Below are 18480 nucleotides of genomic sequence, written 5' to 3'. Positions count from 1 at the left end.
ACTCGCTGTATATAGATATGAATGGGAGGCAATAATACAACAGAATCTGCGTACAATGCTGTATGTTACTGCAGCGATACCGGCTTATAAGAGGATTGGTAAACAAACCTGCAATTATCTGCTGAATAAAATTGTACAGCAGGAGGAATCTCATGCACATCTGATGCTTAGTTCTACTTAAAAAGATCAAAAGAGGGCTTGTCTGCGTGTATTGTATTGTTAATATCCTGCTTTTTATGTGGATGTAAATCAACTATGAAACTATTCCCGACATTGTCACCTGTTCATCTTTGGTTCTAACTTATGGAATGACACAATCGCTTGCTCAGACGGCGTTAGAGCGTGCGTTATTAGAGTGGATCAGCGTGGAAAAAAACAAGCCAGCGTCCCGGCAACGCAGTTTATTTTAAAATCAACATTTAGTCTGTAAGCGTCGCACCGGACACACTTTCTGCTTTTGGTTTACGCTGTCTGTGCCAATCCAAACTTGTGTCCTACATTCTAAATGGTTCTTTCCTTCCTGCGTATCGAAAGCAACCTGCTGCCTGTTTACACCAACGAGGAAGAGCAGAACCGTAGAACAACAGTGGGCCGGGCGCTCTCTTGTTCACACACTTTTCAACGTTTTACGATATCAGATTCTTAAGTGAGTGTGGATGTTACAAACGCAGTTCATATCCACTGGAAATTGACGCAACGTTGAAAAGCAGCAGCAGCAGCAGAAAGGGAACGAGTTATGGCTTCAGGGAAAATACGAGTGGAACATTTCGGGTGGAGTTTGCATTTACATTTCATAAAGCAAACATGTATGACCGAGAGGCGTGTGAGCAAATAAATGAGGTGATCCTGTGTTTAAACTGTGCTCTCTGCTTTTCTCACATTGGAACATCCATCCCCCTTTTGTTTGCGATCCCTTCCTTCCCGCAGAGTAAAATATTAAAAGTCTCCCTGGATGTGCTGTGCTTGCAATTTGAATGAATATGAAATAATATTTACCAATTGCCACAAGCGACATCAGATATTCAGCTTATTTCATTCTGGAGCTGGGGATGCAGAGGCAGCAGGCAATGGCAGTTTGACAGAAATCCTTTCAACGAGCTGAGTGATTGCGAGTCATTAAAACCATTCCAGTACGACAATATCACTCAGCGATAGTTTTGTTGCCTCACACATAAATGTTTTTTTTAGTGTTTGTGGACAGGTTGCAGAGGTGAGCTTTGACTTGTTCGCTGTAATTAGGCTATAAAGCAGATGTGTGCTCTTTGATCTGGCTGAGGTTTGGGGCTGGTGCTGTGAAGGCGGCACCCCCAATGGGCGAGTGAGTTATTTAGAGAGCGTTTGAACGTCCATGCATTATTTGTGCGACTGATATAATGATGTGCAGAGCCCTCGCTGCGCCTCCACGGGCTGAGCAGTGAACCGTAACCAATTTTGAGTCCTAATCCAGGGATTTCAAGGGAAAGTCGGTAAACTTTGCCCGACACGACCAGACTGCCGCAGCTGTGCCACGGCTCCCACTGCCAGGTTCCACTGAGGGTCGTTGCCAGAAAGTGCGTCGCTCCGAGATAAATATTTTAGACGTAAGCGGACGTACGCGAGACCTCGTTAGGTGCATTTTCCTCGGTTATGCTGATATTTATGTGCAAAACCCTCAGACAGCAAAAGTTGGCCGACAACATAATATCACTGTAATTACCGGCAGGAAAATACCTCAAGTGCTGCCGCTAGTGTTGCCAGGTTGTTAACAAGCCGGCTAATCAATGTGGAAGTGCATCGCTGTGGTCATAAGTCGTAATGTAATGATCGGAGCAGCGTATTAAAGTAATAAACAGAAAACAAGAGGAGGATTCAGATTGTAGCGTGATGGCTCATAACCGCGGCCCCCGAGGCTTCTCTGTGACTAAACAAGCCGTCTCAATAAATAACCTTGATGGTGCGCCGCGTCCTATTATCTGTCACACTCGAGCGCACACCGCACACGGCTGCGCTAGCTCCTAGACGTCGTGTGTTAACCGGCGGCGCTGGACACGCGCGGTCGGCGTCAGATGGGAAATGTTACAATAACAAGCGACCTCAGGGAACCGGGGGCTGAGAGCCAAACTGCGTACCTTGGCTGAGAAGCGCGTCCCCTCGCTGACCCCAAGTCTGCACGTTGTGGCTAATCACATTGTACGTGGCGACATAATTACCCAACTCATTAGCCAAAAACCCCAGGGTTATCTTTACTAAGAGTCACGCTGCTTGGTAGAAGGGCCACGTGTCACTGTCACGTCCATGCTTAATTAACTACACTGGAACTTGTGCCATTAAAAGACAATTATTGCTCTCCGACGTCATCAAATAGTTGCTTTGACTAATTATTACGACAATATTTGTTTGTTTTTTTCACTTTGACAAAGCAAAAAAAATCATACGCTGATTCATTGTGTGTACTGCGCTTGTTGCTGCGACCCCGAGCACCATTTTGAATCCCAGCGCTGAAAGAGGCGTCCAGTAAACATTCATGCGCTGATATGCATTCCTCACATACTGTACATACACACCCTGTATAGGCTCCGTCGTACATGTGCCACTCTGCACTTAAACACACACACACACACACACACACACACACACACACACACACACACACACACACACACACACACACACACACACACACACACACACACACACACACACACACACACACACACACACACACACACACACACACACACACTGGCCACGCCCCAAATCAAAAGAGCAGGTTAATTACACCGCTCCAAATACGTATATCTGATATAGCTTTTATACATACAGTACATACCAGGCAGGTTTGAACCAGTCAGACGGGCATCAGTTTATAAGGGACGCCTGTACAATCTAATGCAACGCAATCGAGTCGCCCTCCACTGGCTATCAGCTTTCTTCGGGGCATGTCTCCTGCTTTTTTTAAACTTTCCCCCTCATTCTGGATTTTATTAATTACGACGCAAATCAATTCATGGTGGATTAACTTTGAATATCAGACAATTCAAACATTTTAAAACATCTAATCCATGATTTAATTATCATTTTTTTCCATTAATCCATCATTATTAATAATATAGCAATATCATTACTGAGCATAGTTATTAATTTGATTATTGTTAATCTACTATTTAGCGACAGTGGTTTAATTTATGGTTTTTGCATATTAAGTGAGTTCAACTGAAATTCATCTAATCCAATAAAGAATGATTCTTAAAGCCTACAAACAGAGCTATATTTATATATTCTGTACATTCTGCAGGTCGACGAAGCCAATCAGTAAACCTTCACCCCGGCAACGCAACAACACCAAACAGCCGACGAGCGAATAACCGTGTGTTTCCCAAACTGGTCAGGCATGGTTGACTGGCAGCTGCACGTTGCCTCACACTGACACACAGGGTGGTGTTCTAACGTCTGTATGAAGCTAGAGGTGACCAGCGACGTCCTAATCCTGCTGAGAGTTCCAGCTCCAGCTAATGAAACGACCCGCTGGGACTGGGGGTCACGGTGTTGGTGTTGTTTTACAGCTGATATTGATATACAATCTCTCTCTCTCTCTCTCTCATTCTCTCTCTCGCTCTGCTGAACCTCATGGACCTGCTGGTGGTAACGCTTCTTACAACATTGTCACTCTGCTGTCGCACAAAAAGGCCAGAGGAAACAACGTACGCGCCGGGGGGAGACTGTAAGCAAGAGAGGCGAAAGAAAACAGCAGAGGAAGAACAAGAGAACAAGAAGGGCAAGGAGAAATAGGTAGCCACAGAGGATTTCGCCTTTTCAGCCATTAAACCGAGGCCATTAAATCAATTTCCTCTAATGTGGACCGGGCCATTCCAGAGCAGGAAATGCCAGGCAGCCGGCTTCTCAAGGGGAAACCATTTGTGCCTGCATGGAGAGAATAAAATGAAGAAGATCTGATTAATAAAATCTCTCTCTCTCACCATCCCTCTCTCTCTCCCACACAAGGTTTCAGCAAACCCACACATCTCATTACCAAGAATAAAGCCAAACCAGACTGAATTATCTGGGTAGCCTGGTGGGCATTTGAATTACAAACCCAAATGTTTGCATGTCTTTTGGGCATATCCAAATTTGCACCATCATTGACGGTAAATGTATCTTTGCCATTACGATGACCTGCTCCTAAATTCCAGTTCGGAAGGCAAACGCCGGCGGAAAACACCCGTACGCCTGCGTTACAGCGTTTATCCTTTTGCCGCCGTTCTTTAAACAAATGGCGTGCTGCGTTTCTACTCAGGGGCCTTATTAGACATTCGGCGAAGAGAGAAAGAGCAGATGTGGTGTATCAATTTCAAACATGCTCGCTTGTCACATGGGAGCGATGTTATGTTTCATCAAACATCAGTCAAGGACATCAGGGAGGGAGAGAAACGCCAGCGAATCGGGACGGCCGTTTGATCAAGGGCCGCTGCGTTGCTTTGATTTGTCGCTGGACACAGACGGTATACGGTGTCGAGTGAGGACAAAAGGGGCGGAAAGACAGCGTGTATAGCGGCGCAATTTAAATATTACATAAAGCCGGAGTGACAGGTAATTCTCCCCGACTCCGCCAGGCTCCTCTGAGACTCGGATCAAAAGCCTTCCAGCGTCTGTCCTTGCTTCTGAGTGTTCACGTTCGAGTCAGTTTGGTAACACATCCGATTCGCCGCGCAAACACATTGGCCCATCACCGTGACATTATTAGGGCAGGCTGATAATAGCCTATCATATCACTCCGTCTTCTCTCAGTGATAATTGAGCACAGTGGATGGCTTGTGATACCTTTTGTGCGTGTGTGTGTGTGTGTGTGTAATGTGTCACTGGGGAATAGTGGCTTAATCCTGTGCTGGCCCATTAGCTGACAATGGCAGAGTGTGGTGAGAATGCTGCAAAGAGACATTTATTCACGTATGACAAAGCGTAGCTGTGAAAAGTGAGACGCGGAATTTCTCACCGCCCACACATTCAGGGCGACACAAAGGGTGAGATAAAAGGTGTGCGGCTATCTGTTCGGGGCGGGGAATTGTGGGTAATCTAAGGATCTTGTTCTTCTGATCGAGTAAAGATGCAGCCTAGTTCATGTGGATTAGGTGTTTATTAGGTCTTAGTGTGTGCTGTGCTGTTCCTATAAGGTGCTGTCAGTGGACTTCAACCGCAACGTGTCCTCCATTAGCACACAGTCCACCGGGAGAAAAGAGCCTGAAAATAGCCTCCCTAAGAGCTTTCATATGATGAGTCATGTCGAGCTCTTTCCTCCGCCTGGAGATTAGAAAGTCTCAAATGCGTCCGAGCCGTTTCCATTCATTTAACACGAGCACGTGTCAAATTAAATTATCCTCTTCAATAGCGTCGATAGTTAGTAGCTACATCGTGACTGCAACCGTCGCCATAGAACAAATTCTCAATCTCTCTCAGATCGTCTCTTAATGTCGTTTATCACTTGTGTGTGTGCGTGCATCAAGCCTTTGCTTTTGCCTTTGCACACACCTTCCATTATTACTGACTTTTAACAGTATCTGTATACGATGTCAGTGTAACTGTATAACTTCCATAGAATTGTGAATTGAAAAGAAAAGTATCAAATGAACAGCAGAGGGGTTGCACCCTGCCGCTTAACAGATCTCTCCCTCTCTCTCTCTCTCACTCACTCTCTCTGCCTCTCCGTCATCCCTCCAGTTCCCTTGTTGCCGCAACAACACGTGTTCCAAACCACAACTTCCTGTTGGAGGCGCGAGACGATTGGCTGGCTGCAGTACATACCCCCGGCACACCCACACCCAAATGCTCACTGAGGTTCCTGGCACCAGCTCCTGGCCTTTCTGCCTCAGCAATTAGAGGTTTGCATCTATGTTACGCGACTGTTCACCCTCCCACACACACATACTCACATGCACGCGCACAAACAGCCTACACACACTTTTAAAAACACACACACACACAACGCTGACACACTCGTGCTTGACTCGGCGCATTAGCAAAAGGGCCAGACCTGGGCCGTGTAGTGGAGGACAGCTGCCAGGAATGAGCGGTTGTGTCAAAACACATCTCACACACCTACAAACGCTGTGTGTGTGTGCATTTTGTCACACAGCTGATTCATTGATAGGCTGTCAGGGAAGTACTTAAAGGCGCTGTGGTGCGAAACGGAACTAAAATCCAAAGATGGTCCAAGTCCTGCCATGGCACAAAAGAAGTCTAATCAGCAAAAAGGAGTCATTGCGGTCATTTTAAACACCTAAAAACCACATTGTTTGCAGAGACCACCAAAACTAGCTGTGCACCCTCACACTGCATCGCCTGGTGTACAGCTGAATGACAAGACAAGAAGCCGTGAGGAGGAAGAGGGAGGAGAAACATTTCCTAATAAGCATCTCTTGACAGTGCGGTTCAGAGATGTGGTTTCATGAGTTCTGCTTGGTTGCCTTTTACATGGCCTGAAATGATATTAAGGAAATGTAAAAATGGTGTTTTTATGTGACGAGTAAACACAGGGTTGCAAGCATGGTGCAGCTTATATTCAGGGGGAGTTCCAGCTCCTCGAGCAGATTAAACACTCTACGTCTTAAATGCTGCAAAAATGTAGACACGTATCAGGAAAACTGTTACGTGAATGGATTATAAAAACAATTACATGTATGTATTGGAATCGGGGCCTTTGCTATTAACGTTTTGACGTTTGACATTTGATGAAGAATACACAAACAAGCCTCAGCCCCAGCTTGTTTTTTTCCTCCCTTGCTTTTTAAAGCTACTCGCTAAAGGTCAAAGTTTAAGGCTATAATGCACTGAGTGGAATTCCTGGCCCTGCTGCCGGGTACTGACCCTAATCCTGCTGAGCCAGAACGGCCCCAGAGACGGTAAATTGTTTCCCCTGGGCACAGGAAGCACATATATGTGGCCGCGCAGCAGAGGCGGGAACACAGCGGCAGCGGCAACCGAGCCGTCGTCGATTATGGAGATTAACAGAGAGGAAACTCGCTGCGTCCTGCAGTTCCCGCAGAGAGGAGAAATGAAGGAGAGAGGAAAGAGGGGAGGGCGGACGTGAGAGGAAAGTATAGCGAGCGAAACGCAGACGGGGACGGGAAAGGAGAGTTGAACAGAAGGATAAAGAGTTTAAAAAAACAGAGGAGAGGAAGGCGGCAACACTTTTTGTCTCCGTGACAGAATCCGAGGTCAAAGTCAAATCCGTATTTGTTTTATCTAGAAGAAAGGTTAAAATGTTGAAATAATGCAACAGGGTCAAAGGTAAAGCCCGAATAGGTCTTATACAAATAAAGCATTTATGTGCATTTAAGTGTTTAGCATTTGAGTGTTTAAGATAACAGGAGTTTGTCAATTTAAGCACCTTTAAAAACACAACATTCACCGACCCTGAGCCTGACATTTCATATTTCATCCCCGGCGCGAGAGCTACACTTTAGCCTCATGCTAGGCGGCTAACCAATCAATTACGGCGCCGTCTGTGGCCACTATAAATTTAACAATTTCCAAGGCCGCACGTTGTTGTTTTTTGGTTTCCGAAAACTCGCAAACTCCCTCGGCTACTGTGCGGCCGAGAATAAAAAAGAAAAAAAAGGAGAAATAGAGGACAAGAGGGATGATGAGGGAGAGGAAGAAATGGAAAAAGGGGAGCGAAAGCCCAGCGGCTCTGTGTGTGCAGCTCATGGGTAGTCTGTACGTGTGTGTGTGTGTGTGTGTGTGTGTGTGGAATGGTGATAATTAGCTGATCAAACAGACAGACAGTGAACCAGGCGCACACTGTGGTGGAGATCTAATCCGCTTCATTAGGTGCGAGTGTATGTGGTATTTATGTGGCTTGTATGGCTGCATCTGTGTGTGTGTGTGTGTGTGTGTGTGTGTGCATGGAGAGTTAGTATGTCAAATCCACTATTAGATACAGTAAGTCAGCCATGAGGTGAAACGTAAACAGTCAGCGAAAGTGCACCAGAGTTAATGAAAAAGCTACCACCTTCAAAAACTCGAAACTTCGAAATAACACACCAAGACTCTCCATTTGGTCTCCAGCACACAGCTGTGTTAACTAGTAACATGGCTGCGTAGTCTAACTGCCTCAATGGCCCTGAGTCTGTCCCCCGATTGCCCTTTCAAGAACAATATGTCCAAATGTGTAACTGATTTGAAGTCTAACATAGCCTAAGTATGGTTGCTAGGTAACGTTAGCTAAAGAGACACTTTCACGTACCTTTCTTTGGGGGTTTTGTAGTGACGGATAAAGTTGGATGTTGTGAGTTCTGAGCTGATGACCTTTCATCACGCAGTTCTCCTCTTGCTAACAGCATCTATAACATAATCTTTGAATCCGAAATTAATTTTGGTCTGCCACGTCCTAGTAGGTTGCCAGGTTTGCACGCATTGCACTAGAAATCACAGAAACAAAACATAACTTCGCAATAACAAGAACAATGCTACTATTCTCAAGTCCAACATCTCTGCCTTTTTGAAATCTTTGCAATGCTTTCTGGTGCAAGAAACACCTTGATCCAAATGTGCTCTCCCTGCCGAAGCATCACTGTGCACACTGAGGGACAACGTCCAGTTTGTCTCTGTAAGCTGGCTCTGTTTGAACTGGCCTGTGTGTGTGTTTGTGTTGTTGTTACCAGGTGTGTTACGTTGTGATGTCAACTAGATGTGTTTCTATAAGCATGAACCAGTTCTGCAGCTTTGGTGAAGTTCAATACGTACCGCCAACTATTTCCCACAACAATGGGGGGGGAGGGGGGAGCGGGAGGGAGGTATTATTTAACTTCCACAAAATCAAATGCGATCACACGTTTACCTCTTACGGCGAAACAAACACAACGCCGCACACGAGAAGGTGTGTGAAGAAATCACAAGCGGCGTAACGAACAAGCGGATCAGGGACGTGCAGTTCACATTCAATTTTTCTACGACGCGCCGTCTCTGAGCTGGAGCTCGACGTTGTTTGCTGCCGCCCACACGTCGCCGTGTTTGCATACAGGAGCTCGGCAATGTGTTGCGACAGCTTGTTTTGTTACCGTGCGCTCTCAGATAGTCCTTGTACTCACAAACGACACCTTTCCCCGCATGTCTTGTTCTGTCCTTGTTATTTGGCATAAAGATGAACTGCATATATAGTTAAAACTTCACACTGCTCTATTCCACCTTGAAATCTTCTGTAAATGTTTACTTCCTGACATATTAGAGCTTTGCGAGTCCCAACCTTTCACCCTTAACTCTTTCTGTCACGTGGTGCCTCACCTAAGGTTGCCCAGCAATGCGAACACAGATCCCAAACTGCTAATTAAAGAAACCAGGCTTGAACGCGTACAGCTGGCGTAACCTGGAGTACATCGTACTTCCCACCGTATCCCACTGTGCGGGATAAAAGTCCTCTGGGCCGCGTTTCATCTGTCCCCGTAGCCGCCACGTCCCACGTCCCCAGCGATGACATTTACAAGCTGATTGATGGGACGAGGGCCAGGGCACTGCTCGTGTCCACGCGAGGTCATTTGATCGCCCGGCGTGCTGCGGCGTCAACGCAGGGGCCCGGGTAAAACTATTACATACAGGGGCCGGGGGGGGGGGAGGAGAAAAAAACAGGTAGATGCATCTGAGAAACATCTGCTCTGGTTGGTTTAATGGAAGGAGAAACGACTGCAACATGTTTTTGGCAGGGGAACAGGGGCTTCTTTGTGCTTCTGGCCCCCAAACCGTGTTTTTAAACACATCATATTTGTTCCTGAATGTCTGACGATGCTGAAGCCATTTTGGATTTAAATGCGCAGTGCGAATATTTACACTCATGTCATACTTTAACTTTAAGTCCTCTCAGGGATCGTAAATAGCAACAGGAAGCGCGAGTACACTTGCTTATAAACACAATTATACGGCACGTCCACACATACACACACACGCCCACACCCTCCTCTCTCTTTTGCAGTTTCTCTCTCTTTCTCGCTGTCATGCACGCTAACGTTACACACAACCAACCCACACACTTGCTTTCCTGAAGTGAGATGACGGCAGGCACGTGAGCAGAGACGCGAGAGCCAACAGACGAGTAGAGGCGATGCGGAGGAGTTATTAGTCCCCGAACCGCCACAGCAGGAGAAAGGAGGGGCGGCGGGAGTGAAAGGCGGCGAGGCGCATTTGTTCCACTTCATTATCTGATATGATTGTACTCAGGGAAGAGAAATGTATGATGACTGAGGCGCTTCATCTAGGGGGAAAGAGACGGCAGAACAAACTAGAGGGCGCCCGCGCCGAGGCGTCACTGCAGGTCGATTCGTTCATGAGGTACAAGATTGAGCCTCGGCCACTTGTAGCTGAAATGGGGAGAAAAATCAAAGAACAAAGAGAAATTCAAGATCCTGACAAATGGGCCAAGATCGATGGATGTGGATGGGGACACCTTACAACTTGAATGTTAAATGATTCAAAAAAGTGCTTATCACAGCACCACCATCAGGCCGGCTGGTATATGAATCTATTGGATTCTTCCCTGAATCATGACCGACCTGCACTTTAAGCTTTATTGAAAATCTGTTAACATTTTGAGCTAAACTGCCAAATAAACAGACACAACCCAAAGCGTGACCTCCTCGGCAGAGGTAAATATAACTACACTGCACACTTCCCAGCCTCACACACACACAGCACAAATCTGAAATTGCTTTCTGTAAGAAAGATGGAGGATTCCCCTGCACAGCACTTTCATTCAGTGGAGGGATGGTCAGATGCAGGCGTGTGAACGTGTCCGCGCACTTACGCTCACTGTGCACGCCTTCTCTGCAGCGCGCCTTGCATGAAATTGCGTCAGGGGAAAAAACACACAACACACCGCCACCTGTGTAGAAGGGCTGTAGACGGATTTTTGGACAATTAGCAGCACGTATTGGCGTGTTGCCTCTTCAGGCCGAGGCGCCCAGCAGCAAAGTGCAGTGAAACTGGATATGAAGGTGCTGCTGAATGAGAGTGTTGTCTGTTCTGGCTTTTAGTGGAAGGTCTTCTTCCCCTGTGCTGCATCTGTCCACTCTGAGGCCATTTCAAGTGGGGGCAGCCTTGCAGCAAGCGCACAGAAAACACAACGCACCAGCCCGGCTACTTTATGTACAGTACAGTTTGTACCGACACAAAGCGAGCGAGGCGATGCCGTGGCCGAGATGCCACTGCGAGTGGCTAACGTAACAGCTTATTACTGCTAACCAAGTCTGGGAATAGAAGGTAAATACGCCCAAAATAAGCATCTGAAAGTAGGGGAGGGTGCGCGGGGGCGGCAGGGGGTTTGACATCCACAAATAAGGATCAAAATGCCACAAGGAAATGAATGAGTCTGGTCTCCTACCACCACAAAATAGGGCCTCACTTGTGTGTGCAAATAACCACACGCACTCGCAAACAGCAGCAGCAGCAGCGAAGTGCGGCGGTCAGCTGAGGGGTCGGCCGTCTGTGTGCGTCCTTGCGCTAATGTATTCAATCTCTCATTAAGATCACTCCTGTCAGGGAGAGGGAGAGGCAGAGAGAGTGAGAGTGAGAGAGAGAGAGAAAAGTGTTCACTTCATTCACCCTGAGCGTGCAGGCCGGCCAAACAGTGCACACTCTATCCCTCCCCTGAACCACTCTGTTTGCCAGGAAACCATTCCCTGTGGCCTACTAGCAAATAGCTCCCAAGCAATGGGGGGGGGGGGTTACAATGAGAGAGAGAGGGAGAGAGAGAAAGAGAGAGAGTGCCCATAATCAATGAACTGTGGATAGGGTGGCAGGGGACAGCTAGCTGGTACAACTGATAATGCTTTGACAGACAAGCAAACACACTTAGAGGCTAATGAAACCATGATCCTCTGCGAAAGTGTGTGTGTGCATGTGTGTGTCTGGTTGTCAGTGGCCAGAGGTGCAGCACTTCAAACGCACTACAGTACATACTGTGCTGCTGCCACTGGCAATATTCCTCCTTGCCTGCCTGTATTTCCAGTCGTGTGTGTGTGTGTGTGTGTGTGTGTGTGTGTGTGTCCATCACAGAGTGTGAGGGCAGCATGAATCTGTGCATAAATTTACTCTAAAGAAAAAACAACCTAAATATGTCAGGCTCTGTGCTCATATGCTAGTGCATTTGTGCGATGGCGTACGAGTGTGTGGAATGTGTACAATTCTGTGTATATCTGTGGGAGTGTGTGATTTGGTGGCTTTGGCCTGCCGTTACAATGCAAGCCTTCACAGGCATGTGTGTGTTCTGCGTGGGCATGTGAGAAGAGGATAGCGATGGGTGTGGCAGTGTGTGCCGTCCTCTCAACGCCTCTGTGATATGATATGAGAGAGGAGGGAGAGGCAGCACGTAGCCTTTAATTATATCAATTTGGCTCCGGGGCAGGGAAGAAGCGTCGTTTGCATGTGTGGAAAACGCACGAGGACACACAGGGAACCAGCCAAACCAACGGCAGTTACACATGCGCGCCGTTTCGCCGCAAATACGCGTTATGCGTCGCATCTTGCAGGCTGCGTAACCAAACCAAACGCACCGAGGACTAAGAGGTGTTGACATCTCCGAGCTGACGAAACACCGCTTGAGAAAACAATCCATCGGCCGCTGCCCATGCAAATGACGTAAACAAATGTGCCGGTGTGTGTGTGTGTTTGTGTGTGTGTGAGACATCTGTGGGTACATACTGTACTGTACTGAACAACTCCTCTGTATCTGTGTGTGTCTGTCTCTATGGGCCTGAGTGGGTGGAGAGTTTATCAGTGTGCACATGAAGGTGCCAGTCTTGGGCCACGGCAGCAGCAGATAAAGGAAGTCACTGGCTATCAGATATACGCCACATTCACCCCGCGCGTGTGTTTAATTGCGTATGGTTGTCGTGTGTGTGTGTCTTAGCGCCGGCAGTACCAAAGATTGCAATCTTATCTCTCGCAGACTCAACTCCAACTTACCCGTATTCTTTACACGGTTAGTATTATATGCACACATAGCTATCGTGACGCATACACACACATGGATCGGAGGGCGTGTGCGACGCCTATACTCAGCGCTAAACCCTGTGACCCAACGGTAAACATGCCAAACCTGTGGAGCCACCTCCAGGACATGAGAGGGTAAACAGGTTGGGGGAATCTATCTATCTATACAAACCCCTCTGGCTGCTCTGTCAGATCAGAGAGTGGCGCTCCAACAGCGGCGGCGCGTAAGCACAGCGGCTGCCTGTGGCGGTAACTGTTCCCGCACTGATCCTGCTCGACGTGCGAGGGGTTATTTCTTTAATTTGCTACTTTGCCGCAGGCGTTAAAATAGAAAAGGAACAACAGAAAAGCGGCGGAGTGATTATAGTCATTTCCAAATCGAGAACAAGTCTGGGAAAATGTGCTGAAAGGCTGACATGTTGGAATCAGAGTTGGAACATAAACACATTAAGTCAAAATAAATGAATCCTATCAGAGCGCCACTTTAAAGTCAATCAAACTTATCAGGACTGAGTGAATATGCTGATTACTGCATGTTGAATATCAAAGCCAAATTTGAACAAAATGATTTCCCCAAGGTCTTTGCAAATAATGGATTAAATAATGTTGTGCGGTTGAATATCACTTGGAGCGATTTTTACTATCAAGTTAGACGGGTTAGGATTAGATCACAGTTATGGCTGCTGGGTCCCGTAGGTCCTGGTGTCCAAAGGGAGAGAGAGACGGGAGCCCGGTTAGTGTGTAGGTGGCTGCGGCTGACCTCAAACCTGTTGCTATGCACCGTATATATAGATCCACAGGTCTGTTCAAGGTGTACACAAACATACCCAGGCACACAAGGCAGACACACACGTGTAGCCAGTCCCTTGTTGCGGATTTGTCTGTTGACATGGTGCCATCTGCTCTCAGGAGGAATGAGCGAGGAGCGTAAATCATCCCACACGGCCGGGCGCTTTCTTTTTTTGATGCGGTGCCAGCGCTCGCTAATATAAGCAATAAAATCACATCACCTGATAAGAATAATACACGAAACCAACACGTTGTCGTCTGAGTGACTCAGCCAAACAGCTGTGACGAGGAATTCCTGTATGACTTCATCTGATGGCTGAGGGCATCGAGCGTTGCAACGCAGTCCCTGAGTTAAAGCTACAGGACCCGACTCGCTGATATCCCTCTCCTTCCGCCCGCAAGGTAACCGTGACGGCGCTGCGCGGACCGTCAGGAGTTCTGGCAACTGTAACACTAAGACGTCTGTCCCAGCGTAGGTCAAAGGGACACATGAATCACCTGTGATGTCTGGAAAACAGGTGGAGGTCATAACTCTGAGTGTCGACCTGTGTCAGCCGCTAACCTGGTGTGTTTTCTGGCCCGCTGTGGCCAGTTTGGGATTATGGGAAAGATAATATTATTGCGCTTTTCCCTTTTCTTTTTGGAACCGAACCACGATCAGCATCGGTGCGTCGCTTAAACTGGAACGATTTAAAGGCATTCCGCTCCTGCACATCATGTTCTTCTTACTCACCGCGACGCAACCAAAGAAGAAACTGTCTGCTTCATCCTCTACTTATGTAATTTATTTATGAATTTATTTACTTAATATTGCCGCTCAAAAACACATTTTCGACAAGAGCCGCTGTGTTCCAACCGACGCGGCTCAGATTCTACATCGCCGTATTTTTCCGATCCCGCCGCCACTGACAAGACCCGACCCTCAGATCGCTGCTTTGGCGTGTGTACTCATACCAGGCGTGTACTACACAAGTATGCATCCAAAACAGAGATGTGTGTGTGTGTGTGTGTGTGTGTGTGTGTGTGCTGTACATTCTGTAGACGGGTGCGTGCGTGTCAGTGTGCGTGTGTGTGTGTACTGCAGCAGCCATGTCAGCAGCAATCGTGTAGCACCAGGTGAGATTTATGAGGTGTTAAGAATGCTTGCCTGTAGCCCAGTGATGGGAGACCGATCCCACCTCCTAACACCCCAGCTACTCATACTGCACAGATACACACACACACACACACGCACACAAGCAGACATGCACTCATATGAACGCACCCCTGAACCTTAAGGTGTAAGCCTAATGTCTATAACACCCCCACCCCCGCCTAAAAGACGCACTTCCTGCGGCAAAAAACACCTTCTAAAATATCCCCCCTTCCCTCATTCCGCTCCCTCCGACGGTTTTCTTCCCCCCGGTGACGAAAGCTCGCCTCCTCCTTCGGTGGAAAAAAAAAAAGAAATCACACTCGTGGCCTTCCTCTTGGGAGCCGCTCGGACACTCCGGCCCCGGCTGGAGAGGTCGCGACACTCGGAGCTGGCGGCTGCGGAAGCTCGTCACGGAGAATTCACATGCCGCGCAGACGGCAAAGGGCTCTCGCGTTACTGGATGACACCGAATGAATGGGAACCGATTGTGGCTCCTTTTTCCCAATTGGTACGGGGCCATCTCGCCCGGAATGACATCACCGCTCGCCAGTTGGTCAGCTCTCGACCATTAAAGCCCTTCGCGCCAAACATCTGGCCCGGCAACTGCGGGGCTATTCCATCTAACTCTGCGTCGCCTGTTACGCATTATATGCCTCCGCTGCTTTCCTAATGCTGCAGGGACTTAGAGCAGGATTACACTGCAATTATGCGCCAGTGCAAGCCCCCCCTAGCCCCCCCCCCCACGCCTCCATTGTTTCTCCAACAATCCCGTATTGAAGACAGAAAATATGAGAAAAAAGGAGGAGGGCAAAGACAGAAATATGCATATAATCAGAGTATTTCTGTGCGGCATGTCGAGGGGAAAAGCGAGACCCTATTTGGGAATGGCTGGCAGCCAATCAGCAGGAGCCGCTGCAGCTTAGTGGAAGCGCAGATTTAAGTTACAAAATTGTGTGTTCACGAGGGGGACAGGGTGTGTGTGAAGGGGTTGTGTGAAGGAGGCGTGTGTGCGCATGATAAGATTATAACTGCATTAGAGCAAATGAGTCGTCGTAGGACTCTAAACCCCGAAAATGCTGAGTCGGTTGTTGTGTGTGTGTGTGTGCGTGCTCACACACACAGACACAGACAGACACACACACACACACACACATACACACACACACACACACAGGCTGGGAGACGGACTGAAAATAACCTACCAGTCGTCTCGCGTGTGTTTGCGTGCGGTTAATGATTTCCCCGGGCCTCCTGCGTTGTGTGGTCGGCCTCGTCTCCACCCTGGAGAAAATAAAAAGAGAGAATTGTTAGGTTGGGCGAGCGAGTGGCAGGGGAGAGGGGGGGGGGGGAGATATAGCATAAAGAAAACAAACAAGGCCATACAGTACAAAGGCCAACAAGGACACGTAGCCCCTCCTCCCCCTGAGATCCCCTCTCCCTCCATCCCTCACAGTCTTTCTCTCTTTCTCTCTCTCTCTCCCCGTGTCTTCTCTCATCCTCTCCTGTTGACCTTCCTTGCTTTCCTTCCATCTGTCGCCCCGTTGCACTCCCTCTCCTTATTTTTTCATCCTTCTTCCTCTCCATCCCTCTCTTCCCTCCCCCTCTCTCCCCTCTCCCCACTCCCCACTCCCCGTCTGTGTGTGAAAGCGCATCTCTGGCCTCGGGAGCCACGGCCTGTTTACTTCACAGGCAGACATGAAAGCCAAACATTAAACCGAGTGCCTGCGTCAAAAGCCATAACGGGAGCAGAAACATCCTCCTGACAGCATCGCTGGCTTTAATGTCGGCATGGAAACCAGAGCACCTACAGAGCAACATGACGACGTGCGTGCGGACGTGTACTTCCTGTCAGCTCAGGCTATCTCAGCTGCCAATTGCAAAATATCATCATCGTAAGACATCCGCCGCTTCACTAAATAGTCAGCTTTTATTTTGAAACGCCAGCAGGAAGGAGAATAAAAAGCACTGAAGCTGGTGAGAAGAAGAATGTAACAAAACAAATGGTGACCACAGTACTGCAGTGTTGCGCGGGCGTTACAAAACTACCAAAACCAAAGCTATGCGTGCACCAACCGGGACAATAGGGATGTTTTATGAGACAATGGACGCCAAAATTAAATTCCGTGTACTGCGAGCAATCAAGGAGGGGTGGCATGCCAGTCTGACCCACACATTTCTAATTTTAAGCAGAATGGGCGCAGTGTCAGAACATCACAATCATGATTATTGCACGTATATCGCATGTAACGCCGCCTTCTACGCATTTACGGACGGTTCCATGCTACAAACAGTCGGCTTGTGTTCGCCGGAACATTCCACAGTGGACGGGCCCGTGCCCACGAGCGTCAGCAGGCATGCCAGCCCGAGGGGACATTTGCTGCCGGGACATGGCGACACACACAAAGACAATGGCACTACTGGTGTGAGCCTGTGGCGAGAGGGCGGGGCCATCAGACATGGCGACAGGACCATATGGGGAGAGAGAGAGAGAAAAGAGTGAAATCTGAGTGCGCCGTCTGTAGGTGTTGTGAAGTGTGTGTTGGTTTGCGTGTGTGATGTCATACGGGTTGATGTTTTTTGTTTATTATGTTTAATTATGTGTGTGTGCCCACTGATGATATGTGTGGCAATGTGAGGGAAAAGAACTTGCGTGGCTTTGGGTGAGTGGATGATGGGTTACTAAAGATGGTGTTGCATGTTGCCTGTGTGTGTGTGTGTGTGTGTGTGTGTGTGTGTGTGTGTGTGTGTGCGCACAGGGGGAATTCCCCTCAGTCTGAACATAAAGAATGCATTTTCCGTCGAGAAGGGAAAGAGAGGTCGGATTTATAGTCGGGCTGATCGGTGAAGGAGGGAAAGAGGGACATGGTGGTCGGTGGGATGTTGGATTAGGAGGGAAGGTGGCGTTGTGGGACCGTCTGTGCCGACTAAGGTGCGAGACGAAGAGTGTGTCACAGGAGTCAAGGAGCGACATGCCACAGGGACACCGGAGCAGCTTTACAGATGACAGCCAGCTCAGATGGGGGTTTAGCCGGTGCGCTGACAGTTTGCGACAGGGGGCCTGCTCGGATCCACACTCCCACGCTACCAGATGATCGACGGAAAAAAAACAGAGGAGGAGGAAAGGGGGTGGGGGGGAGACGGACATTGAGCTTTTCAAGGAGACAAGTTTCAAAAGTGAAGTCTCTTCGTTTTGCTAACTCCTCCGAGCAATACTGCGCCCGCTGCCAACTTGGCCCGTTCGCCGGCCCGCCGACATGAATGGCTCCTTTTGTCACAGTGAAATTCCACTGGCAAGTCTCTAATTAGCTGGAGGGCTCTTCCCCGGCAGGCTTGTGTGGGCAAAAAAAAAAAAGAAGAAGAAAAAGACAAGGGAAAGAAAGGGAAAGGTAGCCGACTGCTGCGAAGGGAACTGAAGGCAAACAATAAGCAAGCTGAACAGGAAAGCAGTCATATGATGCCCTCCTGCCTGAGCCAAAGTCAACTAATCATATCACTTGAGCACCTTGAAAAGAGGAGGGGGGGGGGGGGGGGGGGACAAAAGTGTGTGCACGCGGGAGTGTGTGTGAGACAGAGAGAGAGAGAGAGAGAGAGAGAGGGTGTTTTCC

At 48.3% G+C, this 18480-nt stretch overlaps 1 long non-coding RNA gene across 1 annotated transcript in view; it reads right to left on the bottom strand.

The window, feature by feature from the left end:
- LOC143002196 (uncharacterized) overlaps nt 1-18480 on the bottom strand; it is a 69297-nt gene that overhangs the window by 14130 nt on the left and 36687 nt on the right. The window contains exon 3 of the long non-coding RNA XR_012963761.1: nt 16078-16156. This is a non-coding gene — a long non-coding RNA (uncharacterized LOC143002196). The remainder of the gene's footprint in view (nt 1-16077; nt 16157-18480) is intronic.

The sequence above is a fragment of the Genypterus blacodes genome, unplaced genomic scaffold (assembly GCF_046128005.1).
Source record: "Genypterus blacodes isolate CSIRO-AG114 ecotype Tasmania unplaced genomic scaffold, CSIRO-AGI_Gbla_v1 ptg000055l_1, whole genome shotgun sequence".
Classification (NCBI taxonomy): domain Eukaryota; kingdom Metazoa; phylum Chordata; class Actinopteri; order Ophidiiformes; family Ophidiidae; genus Genypterus; species Genypterus blacodes.
Note: the sequence above shows the minus strand (reverse complement) of the source record. Positions and strands in the feature narration are given on the sequence as shown.